The sequence below is a fragment of the Lygodium microphyllum genome, chromosome 2 (assembly GCF_053477565.2).
Source record: "Lygodium microphyllum isolate KBCC chromosome 2, Lygodium_microphyllum_v1.1.10, whole genome shotgun sequence".
NCBI classification, from domain to species: Eukaryota; Viridiplantae; Streptophyta; class Polypodiopsida; order Schizaeales; family Lygodiaceae; genus Lygodium; species Lygodium microphyllum.
Window position 1 is genome coordinate 164,374,041 of NC_141136.1, and position 16,655 is coordinate 164,390,695.

Genomic DNA, 16,655 nt, shown 5'->3' on the forward strand with positions numbered 1-16,655 from the left:
TCCTCGAGTTTCTTTAGTTCTTGTTTGTGCAGATCAATTCGTGGGATTTGATGGGCTAAGACACCCTATCCTATGGTTGCCAATGACAGTGGATTTTAAAGACCTTTTTAAAAGCGGAAAAAGGCCCGGGAGGCCATAAAAGACCAAATTTTCATGCAAAATGAAATAGTTGTAGATCAATGAGCTAGAGTTTTCCTAAATGAAGTTTGATGTCAGGAACCCAATGCAAGTCTCAATTCATCGATCAGAGTTCATCTGAGCCCCCATTTAATCCCCGCAAGGTTTTGCGTTATAAAGCAGCTACATGATCCAAGAGCCCAAAAGTGCATCATGGATCCTAAGTTTAAAGATTTTGATGTCACAAAGCTATTTGGCTAGACGGATCTCGAATTTGAGCTCGTTTGCCCCTCCAAAAGCAAAAAATTGACTTCGATTTGTAGAGTGTAAACATGAGAAGATGAACTAGATATTTTAAACTTTAAAACCTAAAGCTTGATTAATGAAAGAAAATCCAAAATTTCAATCATGAGGAGCGAGGGGGTGCAAATTTTTTTGCGCCCCATTTTTTTAAAGATTTGTGCCTCTCTGATGTTGGGGTTGAGAGAGAATTGACTACACATTCCTAATCCACTCCTTGAGGGTTTCGTTTTAGGTATAAGCATGCAGATTTTTATGGAGCAAATAAAAATGTTGATTTTTAGTCTTTTTCTCTCCTCTCTCCTCTTCTTGTATGTTCACATGCGTGATTCTATGGGAGAAGGGGGTGGAGTTTGATGCAAGATGCGGATAGAATGATGGTGGCGGAGCAAAGGAGATCATAGATCAGGTTGTGTAGGAGCATCACTGGGCCAAGAAAGAGCACCAGGGGGGCCTCCCAACCATGAAATACGCGTATCCAAAACGGTATTTCTATGTGTCAGTAGTACATTCATTTATTTTACGATAGATGTTGGATGGAATTGTTTAAAAATGGTTGCCTTTGATTGGTAATGTTGAAATCTATCAGAAATATTGAAGAAAACTAGAAATTTTAGTCATTTAACGATTTATATCAAAACATGGAAAATCTACAACTATGTGGTTTTTATAGAAATGATAAAATTTGGAGATTTTGTTGTGATTTTGGGGTTCATATGGATTAGAAATGAATATAAATCAATTCTCACTGATTGTGATCAATCGCGACTTATAAATTATAAATATCAAATTTTTTATCTAAATAAATGAAGAAAAATAGTGGAAAAATGGAAACATTTAGGTTTTTGCGCTAGAAAATTAAGGAAAAATATGATTAATGTTTGTGGATGTATGGCATGTCTGGAGCATGAGGGATAAGACTCAGCTCAACATTTTCTTTGTGTTTTTACTACTTTTACAAGAAAAACACATGAAAAACCGCTCTTTACACCGCTCTTCACATGGTGTAATTCTTGGATGCATTGCAATTGTTTTCTTATACATATGACCCATGTGGAGTGTGTGAGGTACCTAAGCTATAAGTTTAGAAGATCCGGTTCCTTGGGAAGCTGTTAAGTGAGGAAATATCTTATCTCCTAGAACATCTGAAAACAAGAATGGAGTTTGGGATGTACATGCTATTTGTGTCAACGAGGCATCAAGGGGCCAATCCCTGAGGTGTAGGAGAGCTACAGTGGGGCCAGGCATTCAGCCAAGGGGTGCATCCTTTTGTTTGTGCTTATGAGGTGTTTGACACCAATCTATGTATAGGGACTCCCTCTGAGTAGTGTGGGAAAGGCTTAACTATTGGACTACAATTTAAAACAAATGCACAATTTACGATAAAATTTAGGGCAATGTGTCCCTTAGACGCTCCGACTAGGAGGCCGAGAGGGGTTGTGTTCTTTGAGTATAGAGAGGCCCCGCTAGTGCTTAGAGCCAATGTTGGGCCCATTTTAGGTCTTGATAGAGAACAATACATCCATGCTTCTATCTTGCTGTCAAAGGTGACTTTAGAAGTCAAATCGAGTTCATGTAGGAGGTATTCAGCCATTGATAAAGACTTTACTTGTTTGAGAAGTTAGCTTATAGTGCCAACTATTAGGGACTGTGTCTCTATTTTCTTTGGAAAGATCTCTTTGATGGCTCCTTCGTCTTCTGATGTGCCATCTGTTACTTCGTTGGAAGAGTCTGTTAAGACTTCAATGGAAGTGGATTCATTACCTTTCTGGATCTATACAACTTCAGCACCACTTTGTTGGGTCGTCTACCTAGGGTTAGGGTTCCTTTGAACCAATCCATTCATGCCCTTGCTTCAAAAAGTCATGGTCTTCCCAGTATAGCAGAAGGTATGAGGGTTCATAAGAATTTGATTTTACCACCAGATAAGTCATTAAATAGTCTCTTCTTATGAGAGTTGCCTTCACATATGGGAGAATGCTCAAAGGCTTGATTCTGCTTTGGTGTGCCAATCTGATAAGCCATTGTATAGGTTGCATTCCTTGCAACCCTAGATCCTTCATTATCACATCCGTCATTATGTTCACTAAAGAGCGTCCATCAATCAATGTGCCTGCTATAAGGCATCCTTCAATCCACACACTAATCTATGGGGTACTAGGATCGATGAAGGCTTTAGCCACATCCACTTTTTTCACAAGCTGCTCTAGGGCCTTGTTGGACTTGGTTGCCGTTGAAGGAGCAATGCTTAGGCCTATTCTTCTTGTCAATATGCTTTTGAATTTCTTTCGACAACTGGGAGAGAGTATCAGCAAGTGTCAAAATGTCAGATTTGGTTTGAAGGTATCTAGGTCTTTGACCAAGTTATATTCTTTAATGGAATCCATGGGCTTCTCCAATCGGCTAGGAAATGGGGAAACACCCCCTTTTATCTTTCCTTTTTCTTCCAAGAGTGTCAAAATTTACATTTCTTATGCTTTTGGAGGTACTCCAAACACTTCCAAAACAACTAATCATCATATAAAATCCATAAAAAATCAACCATTTAGTACACCAAAACAACAAAAATCAAACAGAAATCAAGTCATTTCAAACCCTCAACAATTGGTCATGATGAAGTTAGTTTTCTAGTCCTCTTTTGAAAGACATGATGAAGTACTTGGCGAGGTGATTCCATAGAGGTTAGCCATTGTTTAGATTTAGGTCTTGAGAGATGTCACATTATTTCATGACAAAGTAAGAAAGAGGGGTTTAAGTCTAAAGGGGGTCAAAAAATATTTGTTTAAGAGATTGGAAGAACCCATCAACAAAGAAGGGAAAGCCAGTGTTGTTCAAGTTGAATCTATAATAGTTGAAGCCTCGCATGAATTAGGGCTTAGAAATTTTAGATTATGAAGAGATGTTGAGGGGATTGAGAGAACAAGTGACGGTAAATGTTTGAGGATGTTGATGTGGTCCATTAGTATCACCTTGCTGCAAAGAGTGAATTGCATACTGTGAAGAGAAATTTGAGGGGATTAAGAAAACAAGTGATGCTCAATCCTGTCAAGATGCTGATGTGGTCCATGAGCATTGGGTTTTAGTAGTTCTTGAGAGTAACCACCAGCTCCTTACTAAAGGATATGGCATCCCCGAATTTCACAAACTCTTGCATGTATTCCGTGCGACATCTGGTGAACTCGACGTGAAAGCGTTGCTTTTGTTCATCAATATGGGAGACCCTTTGAGTGATCCACCTTCATCATCAACTATTTCTTCCTTTTCAACCGATGAGATGAAGACTTTGTTACAAACTCTTTCTTCAGCCATTATGATGCAAAATCAATAGATGTTATGGCTTCATTGTTTTGTAGATTTAATACATTTTCATCTATGGTGCATGGCTATGGCTATTTGATTCAATAGTTGTTTCTTGATTATCTTGTTATTTTAATTCAGTCTAGCCTAAGTTTATTTTAATTATCTTGAGGAATTGAGGAGCTCATGTTTCTCTTCGCCATCCGAAAGCTCGTCCCGACGCAAAGGAGCATCGAAAGGACTCTACAAAATGAACAACTACACATCAATCCACCATACATAATGCATTTTAAAAAAAATAGTAACTACGGACAATAAATATGATTGACTTACTGGGCCACCATGTGCATAAAATCTATTGATCAAGGCAGTGAGACCGTGCCTCTTTGCATATCGAGTCTCCAAGCCGGTGGGATCTTGGTTTCTAATGGAATGTTACAAAGAAAACAAAATACAACTGTTAGAAACACGATTGTCAGTACAAGTGATATTGCAAATAAGAAAGTGGGAAGAATAAAAGAAAAACTTACAAAGTCCTCTAGATAAGTCTTGTGGCCGCCACTCCCCAGATTATGCACGATCATTGCCTCCAATCGCGCCCTTGCTACCTCCCGTTCTGTTGCCAACATCCTCAAGAATCTGTAGCCTCCTCCTTGATTCTTTGCCACTCACCTGCATCTAGCCACTCATGCTTTAAAGCACCACTCTTGAGTGCCTTGCATGCGTCTGATCATCTATGTGACATGTACGCATGCATACACTCCATCATCCACCCAATGAAAAACCTCTCTACTACAATAGGTACTGGAAACTCCTCATGTAAGGATGCTACTATATAGTCCTTGCTTCCTTGGGTATGTTCTTCCAATGGTCCAAAATCTTGTGCCAAAAAACTTGTTGGCACAACTCTCCCATGTGAGACATCACCCTCCTTCCCTCATCATTCATGATCACAGCTCATGTCATGTCATCTATGAGGTATCCATACCCCTCTAGGGTATGTCTAAGGTGTGTCCTCTCCCACCTATGATCACACTCCTATGCATAACCGGGAGACCCCTATATATCTGGTGTATCCACGGGGGTAGTATCTCTCGAGGTAGCATCCGTAGGGGTGCCACCTGTGGACGACTGTTGGAGTCACTAGAGTAGATGTCCCCGCATGTGTGACAAATTCTGCAAGTGACATGCCTCCACTAGAATGACGAGACGATGGAGACACTGCATCGGTGCCTACACAAAATACCCACTTAAGCCACCCTCTCTCGAACGTGTAGAGGAGTGAGAAGTAGCACCTCTATCTTGAGTGGACCGTGGGCTCAAAACATCCACATCTCCGCAACACCCCCTTAAACCACTCCCTCCATCTGCGCCCAATCTAGAGTGTCGACCTTAATATACACCTTAATGTACATGCAGAAGATGCTTTGGTTTCTAGTACATTAAGGTGTACATGAATCTGCCTCCTCTACATGCGCCAAGCCATCTTTGACCTCCACCCCTTGCAATATTGACCCCTCTATCTACATACTCTCCTCATCTACGATGGAAACATTGCTTTTATCATACACTCTTGCACTCCAATTAGTTGAAGGCACAACATATCACCATTAAGGTTTTCAGGGGTTTCAATAGAAAATTATATGTTCAAAATCACATATAAGAGAGATTCAACATTTGTGACTGTTCTGTGTTGTGAATTAAAAAGTAAATAAATTCATGCATGTGTTCACAGTGGACCGACAAGACAAATGTGTTGTGTAGATCCATTCATCTTTTCTTAGAATCTATTTTGAGAAATACAGATGGTCCTCCCCGAATGGTTGCCCTGGCTCCTTCCAATACCACTTTGAACCATTATACATGGAATATGATCATGGAGAAGCTATGGTAATCCATTAAGATCACACTTTGCAAGTTTTCAAAATACTCCATCCCATCTATAATGGTGTTTGGATCCATGGCTCACAGTCGGCTCTCTTGCTCAAACTTTTCTATGACATCACAATCCATTGTGGAGCGCATTTTGTCAATGCGCTCGACACGAAAATGTCACCCATGCGACCATGCCGCACTATATATTTTGTAATGTACATTAAAATTGTTAGATTAGTTGACACTTATAAAATCTAGATATGATAGCTTATAAAACATGCAATCACCATTGGATTACTCCTTGAGAATTCCCACTCCTCGGTAAAGACCTCTATCCCTTCGCGAGAAACTTTGATCAAAGCTCCATGTAACCATCACATAGACATAAACTGTAGCATCTCCTCCATGACCTCAAGATATTGAATTGGTCGATGGCGCGTATTGCATCGAAATTCAAATCACACTTTTTCCCGATCTTTCCTAGCTTGCTCATACCTAGCGAGCCATGTCTCCATGGATGCATGATGAAACATACAAAAATTATTCACTTTCTTCTCCATTGCAACATCCATTCTTTTTTCTATCCCATTTCCAATTACCACATCTCCGGTCAGTCTATCATTGTCCTTCCAATGACCATAGCATATTGTTGTCTGAATCCACTGTTGGTAGCCACTGTGAAATATGCACTAACGCCTTCACAAGGAACTTTCAATCGATCCCCATATAGGAAAAAAAGAGAATTCCCCATGGAATTCCCTAGTTGAAAACACATATAAGTGGGAAAAGTAAAAACTAGGGAAAATGGGACATTTCCTAGTGAGAATAAGCAGGGAATCACATAAGACATTTCCTATGTAGGAAATATTTCCTACATAGGAAAATACAAAATTTTCGATGTAGGGAATAATTCCTATATAGGAAATATTTTTCATATATAGGAAAAAACTTCTAGAGGTGATTCCCTTGATACTCTCACTAGGAAATCTCTCATTTTTCCTATTTTTTACATTCCCTACTTATATATACTTTCAACAGGAAATTCCGTGGAAATTCTCTTTTTTCCTTATCACTTTATATACTTTGCCCTTCCTCTTAGACATGCTAATATCAAACAAGAAATTGCACAATAAATTTTTAACTAGAAAATTATACAGAGAATGTCATCATTTCTAAGTAAGGATCAATAACATACATCTAATGATCAAAATAGATTAAACAAATTAAGACATCAACATCTAGTTCTAGCAACCAAAAGAAAAATGAAAATAATTTTAAAGGAGCATAGAACTAAAAACTAATTAAGCAACATGTGTGTCTCGATTGTTTTATCCCATAAATCTCCAATATGTTGCAAAGTAATAAATGTTTGTCTACCCTCTTCTCTAAATTTCAACATGGGTGGCCGATAGATATCATCATATGATGGTATGCGTATCACTCCTATTGATACTCAAGTGATCAAATATCATTAGTTAGTATAACCATTTCAAAAAAGGACTCATTATCAACATAAGAAAGCTGGTAATACCTGATTTTTGGCTTGAAGAAGTGTTAAGGCAAGCAATCTCAATGTCTTCCTTTCTTGCATTGTCTCTTGTGTCATCTTTAGTAACTTGTTTACCTATATATACATAGAGTTAACCAAAGCTCAAGATAATACAAGGTTATGAAAAATTTCAATAACACAAAAGAAAGTAATTAGATATTTTGTATCAATTTGGGTCACCAAATTTGTACAAGTTTTTTATCCTTAAAGTTGGTACCTGCATCTTGACTTGAAGAAACATTATTGCGAGTAACCTCCTGATCTCCCTTTCTTACATTACCTCTTTTCCCACCTTTTGTTGTTCTTTAATCTATATTTATATATATACACACAATTACTCAAAGTTTAAAAATATGAATAACTATGAACATTTTAAATTAGACAAAGAGACTAATTAAAGCTAGTTAATCTCAAAATGAGTCACCTAATAAAGCAAGATGTAAAATATGTACAAATTTTAATTTTCAAAGTTTAGTAGAAATAAAGACATATACCTGTATCGTGATTTGAAGAGACATTAGGGCCAATGACCTCCTTAGCTTTCATTGTTCCATTATCTCTTGTACCATCATTTGTGATTTTGTTACCTTTATGTACACATAATAAACCAAAGTTTAGAAACATAAGAGACATTTGTAAAACATCAGAACACGCATTTGTAAAACATCAAAACATCAAAACACGCATACCTTTTTTGCCCTGTTCTTTACACCATCTGATAGTAAATTGAGCAGGTGAAAACAAGGAATTCATTGTTTATACTTTTATGGGCTCACCAACTTCTCCTTCTGGTTTGAAGCATCTTACAGACTTCCTGTTGAACAGTGCGCGAGGGAGACGAGGAACAGAGGAAGAGAGAAGAGAAGAGAGAGACATGAGACACCGGAAATGAAACCCCAGAAGTGCATCAAGTGAGCACACATTAGCTGCAACATCAGCTCCTTAGCTAGAATAGATGAAACATCAAGTAGAATAAACATAATCTTGAACAGACGAATCTGTGAGAGTGCGCAACGGAAGAAGAACACGAACACAGAGGAGGAGAGAGAGAAAGCAGGGAATGAAGGAAGAAAATATGCACTGACTATAATGAATGCTGAATACAAAACTATGGACTGATCAGCCCCTGCACGCAGCCTGAAGCGTCAGTGAGGGCACCAGATCAGGCTGATGATGACGACAGCACCGAAGACGGAGGAAGATGACGGAGTCGGAGTGTGCACCTGCCAAAGAAGGAGGAAAGATGATAATACAACTGATTGCCAAGTGGAAAATGGCTATAAATAGCCAAAAAACCCAAAAACTGGCCAACCTGAAATTTGAGGCCATAAATATGTCCGACCAGCATTTAATGCTAATCTGACCAGCATTTAATGCTGGTAAAAATGCCAGAAATGCTCAGAAAGATCCCGGAAAGGGTGGACAATGTCCGGCAGGTGAGGCAGGCTGAAGAATGCAGAAATTGCCTCGGGAAATGCACATAAAATTCCGACTAGAGGAGAAAATGCACTGAAATGCAATAAACTGAGTGCTCTAGAATGAGCTACCTCCTCTGTCAAAACAAGTGATAGACAAGTCAGAGCTCCTAAAGTCCTCGTCTGACTCAGACTGAGGCTCACAGGCAAGAGATGACAAGGCATGACAAACATGACTGCTAACACCCCCTCTCAGATCCTGGATGTGGCAGAAGGCCAAGGGAGAAACCGATCCTGGGGTGGCAAGAGGAATGCCAAGGTCAATGAAGTCCGTCGATGTAGACTGCTGCTGAAGAAGCTCCTCACGATCTTGGGAATCCCCCTCTAAAACACTAGGGGCCAGGGAATCCACAGCTGCATCACCGAGATCATCCCCCTCTGAAAGGGATGGGGGATATGAGGGAACCACCGGAGGAGAAGGTGGGGGATGGGAAGAAATTTGTGGAATAGAAGGTGCACAAGCAGGAACAGGTGTAGCAATAGACTCCCTCGAAGGACCCTGCATCAAAGAAGGGGAATGGACCCTGTAAAGCCCGCTCTCCTGCCAACCTGTAGATAAGACAGCTCCTGTAGAAGAATCCTCAATAACAACGGCATGCTCGGTGAAGATCACTCGTGTGCCAAGCCTCGTAAGACCATAAATTGAGAGGAGGGGAAGGCCCAAATCCGAAACATGTAGGGCCTGGGAAAAGGAGCTCGAAGGTCGGTCGGTAAACAAAGGCAATGTGCCAACACCACTAATAGGCACCGATAAAATGTCACCAATAGTGACTGAACCCTCTGATGGATGGAGATCCTGTAACAAATCACCTCGGGGAGTCATATGACTCGAAGCACCACTATCCACTAACCAAAGCTGCGTAGAAGACACTACAGCCCACGGAAGAAGGATCCTCCTCCAAAGCATGGATATGAAGGAACACTGACTCATGGGTAACAGCTGGTGTAGAGGTAGAAGAAGGCTCCGATGTAGATCCACCCTTCGCTCCCGGACGAAGGTGAGGGTACTTCTTCCAACATTTCTCCGTTGGATGTGTCTCTTTCCCACAGTGTGGGCACTTCGGTCTCTCTGAATCTGAGTCAGAGCCTGAAGAACTGTCCTTCTTCGTAGCCTTTGACTTCTTCTTCTTCTGTCCTCCCGAACCTGCAACAAAGGCTCTAGTGGAGTCGGATCCACTAGCACTGACCTCTCTGAGTCGCTCGTCATGCTCCAAGACAAGCGGGGATAGCTCCTCCCATAGAAGCTTCTCACGGGTCCTCGATGTAAGAAGGCTGGTGTAGAAGACATTAAACCGAGGCGATGGCAGCTGAGTCAAAAGAATCATAGCCATGTCTTCAGAAGATATCGTCCGACCGAGGGATGCAAGCTCATCCCTCATATCCTGTAATCTGTTGATGTGGTCCTTCATGGAAGGACTATCATCAATACCGAGCATCCACAACTTCTTTTCAAGAGATATCCGGTGGGCAAACGTCTTCTGTTGATAGAGAGACGCGAGCTTTCTCCACACATCGGCTGCAATCTTCAACCTGTGAACATGAACAAGGACATAATCCTGCAAACTCAGAAAGAGGAAAGATCTGGCTCTAGAATTAAGCCGATCCCATAAGGCTGCACGATCCATAGATGTCCCATCTGCGGGATCCACCTTAGGTCGGGGAATAGGAACAGAAACAAGCTCCCAAAGATCGAAGGAGTCCAAGATACACTCCACCTTGCAGGACCATAGAGAAAAGTTGGAGCCATCCAACCGGTCCTCTTTGGGCAGTTGAGGAAGTACGGGTACCTGTACAGGGGGTACCAAAGGCTGCATCTTCGGCCCATTGGAAGGGGCGTGCCAAGATACATGAATAGAAGGGGGACGGGAAAGAGGAATAGACTCCAAACGACGGTCCTCGTGATAGAAATCACACCTCCGTTCAGATGAGTGTTGAGACAAAAGCTCGTCATCTGAGTCATCAAAGCCTGTAAACTGATGAGAAGACATCTTCCAATCTGCAAAACACCAAACACCAAAGAAAACTGTGCCGAAGCTGAAGTAGGACCAGCAGTCTGGTCACCAACCACCAAAACACAGGCTGTGATAGCCTATAAACACCTGGAGCTGCAAAATGCAAGGATATCTGATGAAGATCACTAGAAAAGAAGCCGCCAGCACCAAAACGCAGCCTGGGAGTGGGTCGCCAGCAGGAGATGAGCCACCAAGAGAGGAAACGACCACCAGATCCACAAAACACAGCTTGATGATGTGTCGCCCAGCTGAAAGAGAAGGCCGCCCAGTTGAAAACGCAAGTAGACAGGGGTTGGTTGATGACATGGCAGCCTCTGGAAGGGGCTGATGCAGCAAACGCAAATGTATAGACCACCTGGAGGGGCCGCCTGGCTGTTGGAGAGAAGGGGGGCAGCAACAGATGATAGGTGTGCTATCTCTCCAGTCGATGAAGACCTCCGTGCTCTCAGTTTGGCGATGATACCATGTGAGAGTGTGCAACGGAAGAAGAACATGAACACAGAGGAGGAGAGAGAGAAAGCAGGGAATGAAGGAAGAAAATCTGCACTGACTGTAATGAATGCTGAATACAAAACTGTGGACTGATCAGCCCCTGCACGCAGCCCGAAGCGTTAGTGAGGGCACCAGATCAGGCTGATGATGACGGCAGTACGGAAGACGGAGGAAGATGACGGAGTCGGAGTGTGCACATGCCAAAGAAGGAGGGATCTGTCCATCTTGAAAGCCTTCGCGGCCTCATAGTCTATACTGCGGCTGCGCTTCTTGTGGAGAGATGTGTAAGAAGTATAATGGTCATCCAGAGACCGGTTGCGATACCAGCATTATCACTTACGGGACTATATGCATCTATGGCTAGACAGGTGGCAATAGTACAAAGCATTCCAAGAGCTGCAACTGTGATCCCGTACATGGCTGTAGGGTATTGCTAACATAGATGGCAACAGCAATAGTAAATATTGGAACAATTATAGACTTGTAGCCAAGTGCCAAACCAAAGATGACATTGGTAGCAGCTCCTGTCCTGCAAGAATCAGCAACATCCTGGACTGGTCTGTATGTATTGCTGGTGAAATACTCTGTAACGTAGCCAATTACCAACCCTGCCCAAAGCCCTACTCCAACGCAGAAAAATAGTTTTTAGTTTTGAACCATCTTTGCACCACCGTTAGGATCATATATGTAAAACGTGGATGGTAGTGCCAGCCAACAAACAAAAGCTGCACCGAATGTCATTAAGATGGTGGATATCAGCAACTGTCTCTTCAGTGTAGATTCAATATCCCTTAGATTTGAGATCTCAAACACATCAATTGCGAACAAGGTTGTGATGAGGCACACCACAATGCCCATAGAGCTAATGAGTAGAGGAAAGCACATAGCAGTGAAGTCATGATTTGTGCCAAATGATGACATGGAAGCTACAATAAGAGCTGTGCAAGAAGCTTCAGCAAAGGAGCCAAACAAATCTAAACCCATTCCAGCAATATCTCCCACATTATCACCCACATTGTCAACAATGATCGCTGGATTTCACGGATCATCCTCTGGGATATTCATTTCTACTTTTCCAACAAGATCTGCTCCAACATCCGCAGTTTTGGTATAGATTCCACCTCCAACCCTTTCAAATAGAGCCACAGATGAGCATCCAAGCCCATAGCCAGTGATGGCCTCAAAAAGGCCCTCCCAATCAAAAAGGCCTGGACTTGCACTCGAAGGTCAACAGACCAGTTGCGATAGCAATCTGGTGGTGGTTGGTCAGAATCATCTGCATCTTCGTCTAAGCTCATGGTGGACTCATGATCTGGAAGCTCTCTTTCCTTGGGAACCCTAATGCTTTTGCTAGACTCAAACTCGGAGTAGGGTGGCAATGGGCTCGGCACGATACTTGCAGCGGAGCTTCTCCATCTTGTGGCGGCACTAGACGGAGGTCTGTCCAGGTGACGGGGATCTTCTTGACGAGGGAGGGGTCCTGGTGGGAAGGGTGGAGGGGGCACAAGGAACTTTAAACACTTTTCCATATAGTAAAAAAAGAGAGATTTTCTAGATACTTATCAAAGTATCTAGACAAAGTCTCAGCTAGTAAAAGTGGAACACTTTACAAGTTAGTGATCTAGTAAAATATTTCTATATAGAAAATTTTTAAAATTCCTAGTTGATGATCTAGTAAAATATTCCTAGATAAGAAAACTAGTTGAAACCATAGATATAGTAAAATTTTCTTATACAATAAAACTAGTCGGAACCATTAATACAAGCCATTATCACACTAATATATCATGTTAAGAAAACTAATCACAATTTGTTCACAATGTTGTATTGTTAGTAATAGAATTGTGATTGAATCCACTAAAAAAGTTGTCTTGAACACTACATTCTCTCTGCTTCACCATGTTCTAGAGCACCTAAGGTAGGTCTAGAGTTGTCATCCTCTTCCGATCTGCTCCACCGTTTTAAAAATTAAGTCTTGTTAGCTCTTCCTAAGCCTCCCTTCCTTTTTTTTGAAATGCAGATCCTTGCTGCTTCACCCACAATGTTGTCCCTAGATGCATTTTGTGTTTACAATTACCAATGATATCAAAAGGTTCAAACATGTACATAGCGAAAAAAGCTCAAAGCAACAAGAGAAGACCTACCATTTTTAGTAAACTTCCTTCCCTTGATCCTAAAAGCATTGCAATCTCCCAAAGCTCCACAACATAGATCTACTCTGCTGGTTGTATGCTTCAAACCCTGTAGTCCTATCCACAACAAGACAAATAATGAAATGATATTTAAATTATTTGCTCATGGAACCATATTGTATCATACTTACTAATGGGGATAAAAAGATGCATCAAAAGCAGGATAAGCTTCCTCCTTTCCCTATCATATCTTTTTTTAATGTTTTGTATAACAACCCTCAACCCATAACCCAGAAATCTTTTTACTAAAAGAACAAGAAACCTCCATTCCACTTACCTCGGAGCCTTTAGATTTGCTGAGTTATCAATTTGAACATGTCTAGCAACAGAAGATACCAAAGCCTTTTCTCATATAAATGCCCACAGACCTCTGATTCATCTGCTGCTATCAACAAGCGTTTTGGTTGATGTATACAAAGCCTTTTCTCATATAAATGCTCACAGACCTGCTGTAGTACACAGATTCATTGTTGTACACATGATCTTAGCTGCTGTTAATTCCAATGTAAAGCCAGATATCTAGACCTCTGATTCATCTGCTGCTATCGACAAGGATTTTGGTTGATGTATACAAAGCCTTTGCTCATATAAATGCTCACAGACCTGCTGCAGTACACAGATTCATTGCTGTACACATGATCTTAGCTGCTGTTAATTCCAATGTAGAGCCAGATATCTAGGCTTTTGATTCATCAGCTGCTATCGACAAGGATTTTGGTTGATGTATACAAAGCCTTCACTCATATAAATGCTCACAGACCTGCTGTAGTACACAGACTCATTGATGTACACATTATCTTAGCTGTTGTTAATTCAAATACAGCCTACCCTACAATTCAGCACCAATGTTGCACCAACTCTTCTCACCATTGTAGCACCTGTCAGGACAAGAGCAAAAATATTATCCCATGATTAGGATGCACACTTGTAGATGGATATAACCAAAATGGAAAAATTTGTGAATTCATATCAAGATTTTGGATTTATAAATTTGAATGAAGCAATCAAGTTATAGTTGGGACATGCTAGGCAATCTTCAATAAGAAGAGAAACGATGAATCCAATCGACTTGAACTCCCTTAGTTGCTAGAAACTACCACAAGCTTTCAGGATGCAACCACATTGATCTGCAAAATCTCTCTGCACAAACGCATCGCGTTCAAAACTCCCTTAGTTGCTGGAAACTGCCACAAGCAAAATAAAGTGTGACTAATTGTATTATTCAAAACCATGTATTATTCAAAATAAAGTGTGACTAATTGTGGGTGTACGCTCAAGACATCAAAGTACAGCAAAGTATATCTTAGAGTCAAATAATCTGAGGAAATTCTTTGGCTATATGGAGCTTCCAAATTCTGATGTGCAATCAGATGCTGCTGCAACATTCAAGGAGCTTTTAAGAGTTTTGGTAACAGCTGCAAATGTCCATCTTGTTCATATGCACTGTAGCAGTGATGAACTCCATGTAATCTATGGTCCATTCCCATCAACATCTGCCGCTTCCATCAACTCAAATAGAGGTTTTCCGAACAGCTGGATTCTTGTCATTCAAGGTCCATCATATATATTTCAGATACAAGTCTTCAACGGACCAAGGTCCTCATCCCCAAGTAATTGATGTCTTAGAAGATGTTTGAGAAGACCAATAGCACTTACAGCAACTGAAACATCTATGTCATCTGCTAGTTCAATCATTCGACTACAGAAACATTCGGTGAACAGACCCCCTGTTTGTGTTGCTTTTTCTTCCCCCCCTTCTTCCTGTGGTTATCTGAGAAAATTAATTGCAGCAAGCCCTGTCTTTCTGAGCAGCAGGTCAAACGAAGGGGCAAAGAATCCAAGGGATGGATTAAGTAGCCACCCAAAACATGAGATCTGGTATCAAGTTGTATGGTCTTCCTTCTCAATAACAGGTTCTCTCACACTCTGTATATTCATTCCACTTCTGTCCTCACCTTCACAGTCCAGCAATCTCCTTCCCCATTATCAAAGGCATCTACTACTCCAGTTAAATCCAATTCTTTATTCTATTGGATGGCCCATCATGAATCTGCACTTCAATAGTGTATCCACCATTGTTGATAAGAAATATGATATTGTTCTGTCCCACCTTCTCCTACTGCCTCCCTCCCAGACGGCTACCCTCAACTCTTATAGGCCCATCAGTTTGCAAGCGGCTACAGCTCTACTTGGTCTCCGCTATACACCACTTCTCCTTCACCCCGATCCCGCTCTCCGGACCTTCTACTACGTCTCTCTCACCGGCATCACCGTTGGCTCCTCCCCATCGCCCCCTCCGCCTTCCAAATCGACAGTCGCACCGGCGGTGGCGGTGTCATCCTCGACTCCGAAGTCGCCATCTCCCGCCTTCCCCCTGCTGCTTATGCGGCTCTTCGCACCGCCTTTGTCTGTGAAGCCGCGCCCCACCTCGGCCACCCGTCGCCTGTTGACAGTGGATCCTTCCTCGACACCTGCTTCGACACCACCCACATCTAGCTACATGCTCAACGTCCGCACGATCAGCCTCTCCCTATTCCGCGCGTCGTGCTTCACTTTGCAGGTGGCCTCGACCTCGAGCTACCTCCCTCCAATGTCCTCGTCTGGCTGGACGACTGGGCGAGCACCGCGGACGGAAGCCCCCCGTCCACGAGGAAGCTATGTCTCGCGTTCGCCCCTGCCCCTGATGCCATGTCCTTCTCCATCATCGGCAACGTCCAACAGCAAGGCTTCCGCATTCTCTACGATGCAGCCGGTGCTAGGCTTGGTGTCGCACCGCACCAATGCACCTAGCCTCCCTAATTCATTGCACACCTTACTGGCTTCTCAGAGTCTCTGGCGAATTGTCGGTGGAGCCTTGCCCTCCTTCATGTAAACAATATTATTTCCAAAGAAATAAAAGTTCTGACATTCTTTCTACAATCGAATATCAATCCTGCTCATTACCTGGCTTGATAGATGGATATATCATATAAGTTCTCATTCCTGCTGATCAGGTGGAATGGAATGGACAATGTGTCGACGGTCGGGTCTATGTAGATTAATGTTGGTGAAATCTCGTTCTCTCGCTTTGATCTTGCTCCTATCTCTCGCTTTGATCTCGCTCCTAAGCTACACCACTAGAGTTATATACCTATTCCAGGTCTCTACGATCATCATCAGCCCGCACATTGATAACATCGCGGGTGCGGCTGACATCGGACCGGGCCATAATTATGTGGGGCTCCAACCCCATAAGATACCATTTCCCTTAGACTAAATTTTGGCAACTTCACCTTTATGTTTTTGCAAATCCTCCATGTAATGCTCCACTTCTTTGAGAAGTTGATAAAACATCCCATTACTAGAA

General features: G+C 42.0%; 1 long non-coding RNA gene across 1 annotated transcript; it reads right to left on the minus strand.

Moving 5' to 3' along the window:
* Positions 1–7,128: 7,128 nt before the first annotated feature.
* On the minus strand, positions 7,129–13,529 carry LOC148040572 (uncharacterized). The gene is made up of 3 exons (XR_015688645.1): positions 13,262–13,529; positions 7,356–7,448; positions 7,129–7,213 (listed from the first exon to the last, which is right to left on the minus strand). It is a non-coding gene; the product is annotated as an uncharacterized LOC148040572 (long non-coding RNA).
* Between the last annotated feature and the right edge of the window lie 3,126 nt (positions 13,530–16,655).